Genomic DNA, 7,917 nt, shown 5'->3' with positions numbered 1-7,917 from the left:
ACAGTCTGTATGCAAAAAGATTTTTCATAACATATTCACATTCGAAACAAAACAGTATGTACATACATCATATACAGATATTCAGGTTAGGGACCAAGTCCTTACCATAACAATACAGTATAGGTACACATATCATTCAGACTATACAGTGTTACAAAACCAGATACAAAAAGGGAGAAAACTAAAACGCCCCAAAAAGCCATAGCTTGAAAGACTTGGAACCTCGCAGTGAGGCATAGTGGTTGGCTTTGACAAAACAGAAGCTTAGCTCAACGCTCCTAGCAACGGTCTGGTGCCTGTACACCTACATATATATATATATATATATATATATGAGCAGTGAACTAAAGCCCAGTGAATAACATATGCGTAAAGAGGTTAAAAATGAATGTCCCTTCAGTATTAAAAATAGTCATTTATCAGTCTATCAGTCATTCAGTCTGTGGCTCATAATTCATGCCATAACAGTCATTCGGAAAATATAATAGTCATATGTGGTACATCCAATAGCAAAACAGTACAATAGGTCTTAACAGACCGAGCAGTCAATGATGGCCATCAATAATGGTTCCAAACAAGGGAACCGACAGAGATCTTTGTAACAGTAGCAGTAACAATTCAGTAACAGTAAATTGCCATGGATGCCACGAATATAGTTCACAAATAGGACAAACATTCATTCAGTAAACAATGTCATTTCATAAAGTAGTACATTCATTGTTCAGAAAATAATCTCAATTGAACATATCTTTACAACATTGTTATTCACAGAGTTCTGGGCTACATATAAGCTAGTACACGTTCTCAGATGCCAACCCTACACAGTTACAGAACGAACACACACTAAGTTACACAGTTGGAAAATAATAACTTAATCCCTAATTTGCCTCGATGTGGTTCTACATCAATATCCTTATTAAGATGCCTTAAACTAGGCCTAGGAATGCCTAGGATGGAATGAGGATGCAAAGATGCACTTTAAAACACTTTTTAGAATTTTCAGAAAACAGGGGTCTCGCTCGAGCGTGGCTTTCTACGCTCGAGCGGACATACAGACAAAGGAGCTTCGCTCGAGCGTGACTTCCGTCGCTCGAGCGGACTGTAAGCTACAGTAAAAGTACTGGATGCACAAAAATCACGCTCGACGGGCGCTCGATACACGCTCGAGCGTGAGACACAAGCCCTCACTCCAACATGCATTCCCTCGCTCGAGCGGACTGTAAACACATGCAAAGTACTGGATACACGCATTTCACGCTCAAGCGCCACTTTCCTCGCGCGAGCGGACTGCATGAACACAAGGCTTACGCTCGAGTGTAGAACTCCTCGCTCGAGCGCGAGTCCAAAATCTGGAATTTCCAGATTTGAACCTCAAGCTCAAAACTCAATTCCAATGCATCAAATTCGATCCTTTTGGGCTAATTTTTTGGAAAACACTTGTAAACTCATAGTATAACATGTTTTGAAGATCAATTTGAGAAATCAAAGCCCAAAGGTAGTTCAATTAAAACACAATTTTCAAATAAACTTCAAGAACATAATTTACATGTAACATGCATGTGTTCCAATGAATTCAAAGCTTCAAAGCAAGCTCAATTAAGTCTAAACATGGTGAATTATGGTGAATTCATGGATGAAGACCAAAACTATGAACATGCATGCAATAATTCTCATGAAACAACCTCAAAACTTCAACATAAGGACATGCATGCATGATCTAGCTCTCAATTCAACAATCTACACCAAAACTTGACTCAATCTCTAAACTTCCATGAACCATGCAACATAAGACTAGAATTCATAAATAAGAAGGTAATTGATTAAGGCCGAAATGTACATCATTGAGGCCGTTAATTAGAATCTCTTAATTTCACTTGTTGGTCAAACTGTATACTTTATGTGCGTTGAGTGTCAATCAGGTTGTACATCGTCGGAGCATAAAATGGGCAAAAAGACAGAATTTGGACAGAGTTGACTTTTTCGCACGTGTGTTGACTTTTCACGCACGTGCGTTGACTTTTCCGCACGTGCGTTGACTTTTTCTGGGAAAGTCAAACCGACGTTTTAAACCTGTTTGAACGAGATTGGAAGGAAAAAAAAAAGCAAGTAAAAGGCTGGATTAGGGTTCGGAAGTTTTTTTGGACCTAAAGGGAGAGGCTAAGGTTTGGAAAAGAAGAGAAAACAAAAGCTCCAAGATGTCTCCCATGGTGGTTCCTTCTCCTTCTACCTCCTTCCACTCCTCCATGAGTGGCTAGTCTTCTTTTTTAGGGTTTTGATGAAACTCTAGCCATGTAATTATGTAGTTTTCTTTTTGATTTTTAATTATGTAAAGGTTTGAACATTTGTATGGTGATTTAGAAGTTTGTTTTATACAATTTTCATTATTCTTTCGAATATTTGACTTTCTGTGTTTGTTAAATGTTATCCATACAATTATTTTCTTTTCTTTCACATTCAAGGTATGGGACGAACCATACTACGAGGAACGAGTCGTATCACTACCTTAGTTTAGAGTGAACGGTTCGTATTACTTGAGATGGCTCGTGCTCGTACATTGAATGTGATGATCTTCTTGTTAAATGCTTTGAGCTTGTAGTTGCGAAGCATTAATCCGTTCAAACCATAGCATAATTTATTTCAATTGGAAACCCTAATTATGTGGTTAGTGGTGAATTCTCTACCCTAGGATTTTTCCCCAATTCAGTAAATCCAATTTCATTTATTATTGATAATTTAATTCCTTAGTTTAATTTACTTGTTATTAAATTAGGTTATGATCATTCAATCTTTTTATCAAAATTAATTTAGGAAGGTTAACAATTAAATTAGTTTAATTTCACAATAGTCCCTGTGGATCAATACCTGGACTTGCCATTATTCTGATTGAATTTGGTATAGTTTAGTATTTAATTTTGGTGTGTTCAACGAGCCACCAAATTTTGGCGCCGTTGCCAGGGACTTCTGGCGAAATTAGTTAATTTAAAGTTACATTCTTATTTTAATTTTTAGTTTAGGATTTTATGCTTTTGGTGTTGCTAAGTGTGCAGAGCGTTTGAAATTGGAGCTATCACTGAAGTGCAAGCGGAGCGCAGCCGAGCTTCAAAAATTTAAAAAAAACCGCAGCACTAAAGTGAGTAAACAGAAGCAAACACTAACAAGCAAAGCACCAAAGTGCTAAAACGGAAGTCAAAGCTCAAACAGAGGTTGGAGACAACGTCTACACGTCAAGCATCCGCAAGGCGAGTAAAGTGTTTTCGTTAAACCGCTGTGAGTATTTCTTCTTTTGGTATTTTGCTTTCATACTTAGTGCACAGAGTCGGAACTTGTTGTGTGTGTTTGGGTAGTGTATGCACGGGCGTCGTTCTTGTCGCCCTGAATTGTGGAGTTTGGACCTTGAACTAGAAAGGACTCTTAGGAGACTTAAGGCTTCTGCCCGTGTTCCTAGGCTTGAGTATTCATATTCATACATTGAGCCATTAGAGATGGCAGATCCTAATGTCCCGAATGTGCCCAACTGGACACTTAAGGATTATTTTACACCCACTGCATATACATCACCATCATGCATCCAATTACCCAACACCACTGCTGCTCATTATGAGATTAAGTCCAGCACCATACAAATGCTCCCATCATTCCATGGACTAACTCATGATGACCCTTATAAGCATTTGAATGAATTTCTGGAAATTTGCTCGACAGTGAGGATCCAGAATTTCACAAATGAGGCCTTAATGTTGCGATTGTTTCCATTCTCGTTAAAGGATAAAGCCAAACACTGGCTAAATTCTTTACCTGCTAATTCAATCACAACTTGGGACCAATTACAGCAACGGTTCTTGGAGAAGTACTTTTCCATAGGTAAAACCAACCAACTTAGGCAAGCCATCACAAACTTTGCTCAAATGGATGGCGAGCAATTCCATGAGACGTGGGAAAGACTTAGAGACCTTCTCCAACAGTGTCCTCACCACCAAGTGCCTAATTGGCAACTTGTTCAAACATTCTATTATGGCTTAACTGAGCCGCATCGCCAAATGATGGATTCGTCCTGTGGTGGGACATTCATGTCTAAAAATGATGCCGAGGCATGGCAATTGTTTGAGAACTTAAGTGATAATTCCCTTCACCATGCTTCCGCAGCCCGGCAAGTTCGGCAACCAGTAGTTAGAGCCTCGAAAAGAGGGGGCATTTATGAGGTCGGGCAAAACCTAGAGTTAGCCCAACAAGTAGAGGCCCTGTCCCGCAAGATGCACCAATTATTAGCTACGGGACATGCCCCTACCCAGCAAGATCAGCCTCAATTTCACGAGGCATGTGTTATTTGTGCGAGCCCTGCTCATGACTTGAGTGAGTGCCCTTCGACATCACAATTTCCTGAGTTAGTCCAAGAGCATGTGAATGCGGTTCAAGGATTTTCCAACCCGGGTAATGATCCATACTCCAACACATACAATCCGGGATGGAGAAATCACCCTAATTTCTCATAGAGACCCCCTTTACAAGGCACTTCTTACAATTCTCCACCACCAAGGCAGAATTTTAATAATTTTGCCAACCAATCATTCTACCGACCACCGCAACCTTATCGACCCCCACAACCGTACCGGCAACCACAACCCCCGCCTATTCCTCAAGGCAACCCTGCCTTTGAGACTCAGGTGTTGGAAGTTCTCTCAGAACTTAAGGGGTTAGCACCGATAGTTCATTCTCACACTCACTCTATTGCCAAGATAGAGACCCAATTGGGTCAAATGGCTATCAACATGAATCGGAGAGATGAGGGAAACTGTGGCCAACCCTAAGGGACAATACGGGGCAGAGAGTTCGGGTGGGAATGGTAAGCAACATGAGCAAGTGCAGGCGGTGGTTGCTTTAAGAAGTGGTAGGACGTTAGAGCCTCAGTCAGTTGCGTCTGATGCAACTAGAGTTAGGAAGGGTGACCATGGTGGTTCACCTAATGAGAGCAAGGGTGAGGGGGAAACGCTTAAGAGGGATGACTTAGTATCTAGCACTTCACTTGAGCCCAAGGCACCATATGTGCCTAAGGTACCCTTACCCCAATGCCTTGATACACCGTCCCCTTTTAATAAGAAGGCGGCATCTATGGAGGCAATGATGGAGGTCTTTAAACAGGTAAAAATCAACCTCTCCCTGTTGGAGGCAATTAAGCAAGTACCATCATATGCCAAATTTCTGAAGGACCTATGTACGTAAAAGCGTAAATCTAGGACACATGTGTCCCAAAAGGTCCTATTCACGGAGCAAGTAAGCTCCATCTTGTTGAATGACACACCTCCTAAGCTTAAGGACCCGGGTGCCCCAACCATTGCATGCATTATTGGGGACCATTTCATTGATAGGGCCTTATTAGATTTAGGGGCTAGTGTAAATTTGTTGCTGATGGGTCGTTGAACACACCAAAATTAAATACTAAACTATACCAAATTCAATCAGAATAATGGCAAGTCCAGGTATCGATCCACAGGGACTATTGTGAAATTAAACTAATTTAATTGTCAAATTCCTAAATTAATTTTGATAAAAAGATTGGTTGTTTATAACCTAATTTAATAACGAATAAATTAAACTAATGAATTAAATTATCAAGAATAAATGAAATTGGATTTACTAAATTGGGGAAAAATCCTAGGGTAGAGAATTCACCACTAACCACATAATTAGGGTTTCCAATTGAAATTAATTATGCTATGGTTTGAACAGATTAATGTTTCGCAACTACAAGCTCAAAGCATTTAACAAGAAGATTATCACATTCAATGTACGAGCACGAACCATCTCAAGTAATACGAATCGTTCACTCTAAACTAGGGTAGTGATACGACTCGTTCCTCGTAGCATGGTTCGTCCCATACCTTGAATGTGAAGGAATAGAAAACTCATGTATGGATAATATTCAACAATCACAGAAAGTCAAATATTTGAAAAGATAATGAAAATTATATATAAAGAATTTCTAAAACACCATACAATGGTTCAAACCTTTTCATAATATAAAATCAAAAAAGAAAACTACATAATTACATGGCTAGGGTTTCATCAAAACCCTAGAAAAGAAGACTAGCCACTTATGGAGGCGTGGAAGGAGGTAGAAGGAGAAGGAACAACCATGGGAGACATCTTTGAAGCTTCTTGTTTCTTCCTCTTTTTGCAAACCCTAGCCTCCCTCTTTAGGTCAAAACAATTTCAGAATCCTAATCCAGCCTTTTACTTGCCTTTTTATACTTCCAATCTCGTCCAAACAGGTTTAAAACGTCGATTTGACTTTCCCAGAAAAAGTCAACGCACGTGCGGAAAAGTCAACGCACGTGCGAAAAAGTCAACGCACGTGCGTAAAAAGTCAACGCACGTGCGGAAAAGTCAACTCTGCCCAAATTCTGTCTTTTTGCTCATTTTATGCTCCGACGATGTACAACCTGATTGACACTCAACACACATAAAATATACAGTTTGACCAGCAAGTGAAGTTAAGAGATTCTAATTAATGGCCTCAATGATGTACATTTCGGCCTTAATCACATCCCCCAACTGACTACTTGCTAGTCCTCAAGCAAGTAAAATAAAATAAAATTAAACAAAATCTATCTGTTTCCTCTTTCGTGGGAAAACGGTTGCATTTAGCATATGCAACAAGCCTTTAAACCACAAGGTTACCCCAAGTGGACGAGTAAAGTCTCGTGAGGGTTTCCAGAAATGATACCCACAAACATTATCATATTCATATATACCCAACAACAAATGACCACACTACTCCACCTAACAATCAACTTATGTGCCACTACAGTGTGATATTTAGACATCATGAGTCATTAAAGGCACAGTGGACAAGCATGAAGGAACCTATTGAGTCAAAACCACAATTCAGTTAATACAAAAGTAAAGTTCCCTATACTTGTGCATGCTAGTAGACAAGTCATGAGTACCCTCGGTATAAAGTGCAATCTCCATATTAGTTAACTATCCACTATAATAGCCCAGTGTAACTCATAATAACACCTATCATATACAGAAAAACTAACCTGTTGCAGCCAAGATTTTCAAAAGTTTTTTTTTTTTTTTAAAATGACTGTGCAATGTCCCGATCCATTAAGCTTTCTAATCAACCCATGTAACAAGCATTAGGCCAATGACTCCCAAACCAGACGGTTTTAGGGCACTAGGTGGAAAGACACCCCTACGGGCTTAATAACTCGAGTTAAAAAGGCTACGGACCCAAATCAGTTAAGTGTTTTTTTTTTTTAGGAATCTTGGCTCCTCATTTATTCTTTTCTGCAACTATAGCTATTATCAATGATGTACACTAGGGATTATAATAAAAAGATCACCACTATGATAGTGTGTTCATGTGAATTAAGACATACTCATGACAAGTGTACTAAAATCACAAACACAGACAACTCTCCTCGTGCAAACATCACATGCAAGTATCTACCCAATAAACCCTTTTCATACAAGTCTACTATGATCTCCAAATAACATATGCAAATATCATCACCCTACTAGCAAAAAGTCACATCAGGTGAAGTAATGCAATCAAGTGAAACAGGTATAAGTATGAATTATGAGCCAAATAGGAATGCACAAAAGAAAAAATAACCCTCATCCCCCAACTTGAAAATGACATTGTCCGCAATGGAAAAGTAAAGAGAAATGAGAGAAAATTATCAGAATTGTAGGTGCACATCCAGGTAGGCAGAGAGTAACATATACACACTTCACTTTTTTTTTTTTTTTTTTTTAAGAAAAAAAGAACGAAAAAAGAAAAAGGAAAATAAAAATAAAAAATAAAAGAGACAAAGAGGTATACAGACGGGGACTACAGAGAAGCCGGTGGTAGTGGTGGTGGGAAATGTTGGGCAAACAAGGCTTGCATCAAAGCGCGCATCTCGAAGGCGT

Source organism: Camellia sinensis, chromosome 8 (genome assembly GCF_055761805.1).
Source record: "Camellia sinensis isolate YWXY chromosome 8, ASM5576180v1, whole genome shotgun sequence".
NCBI classification, from domain to species: Eukaryota; Viridiplantae; Streptophyta; class Magnoliopsida; order Ericales; family Theaceae; genus Camellia; species Camellia sinensis.
Note: the sequence above shows the minus strand (reverse complement) of the source record.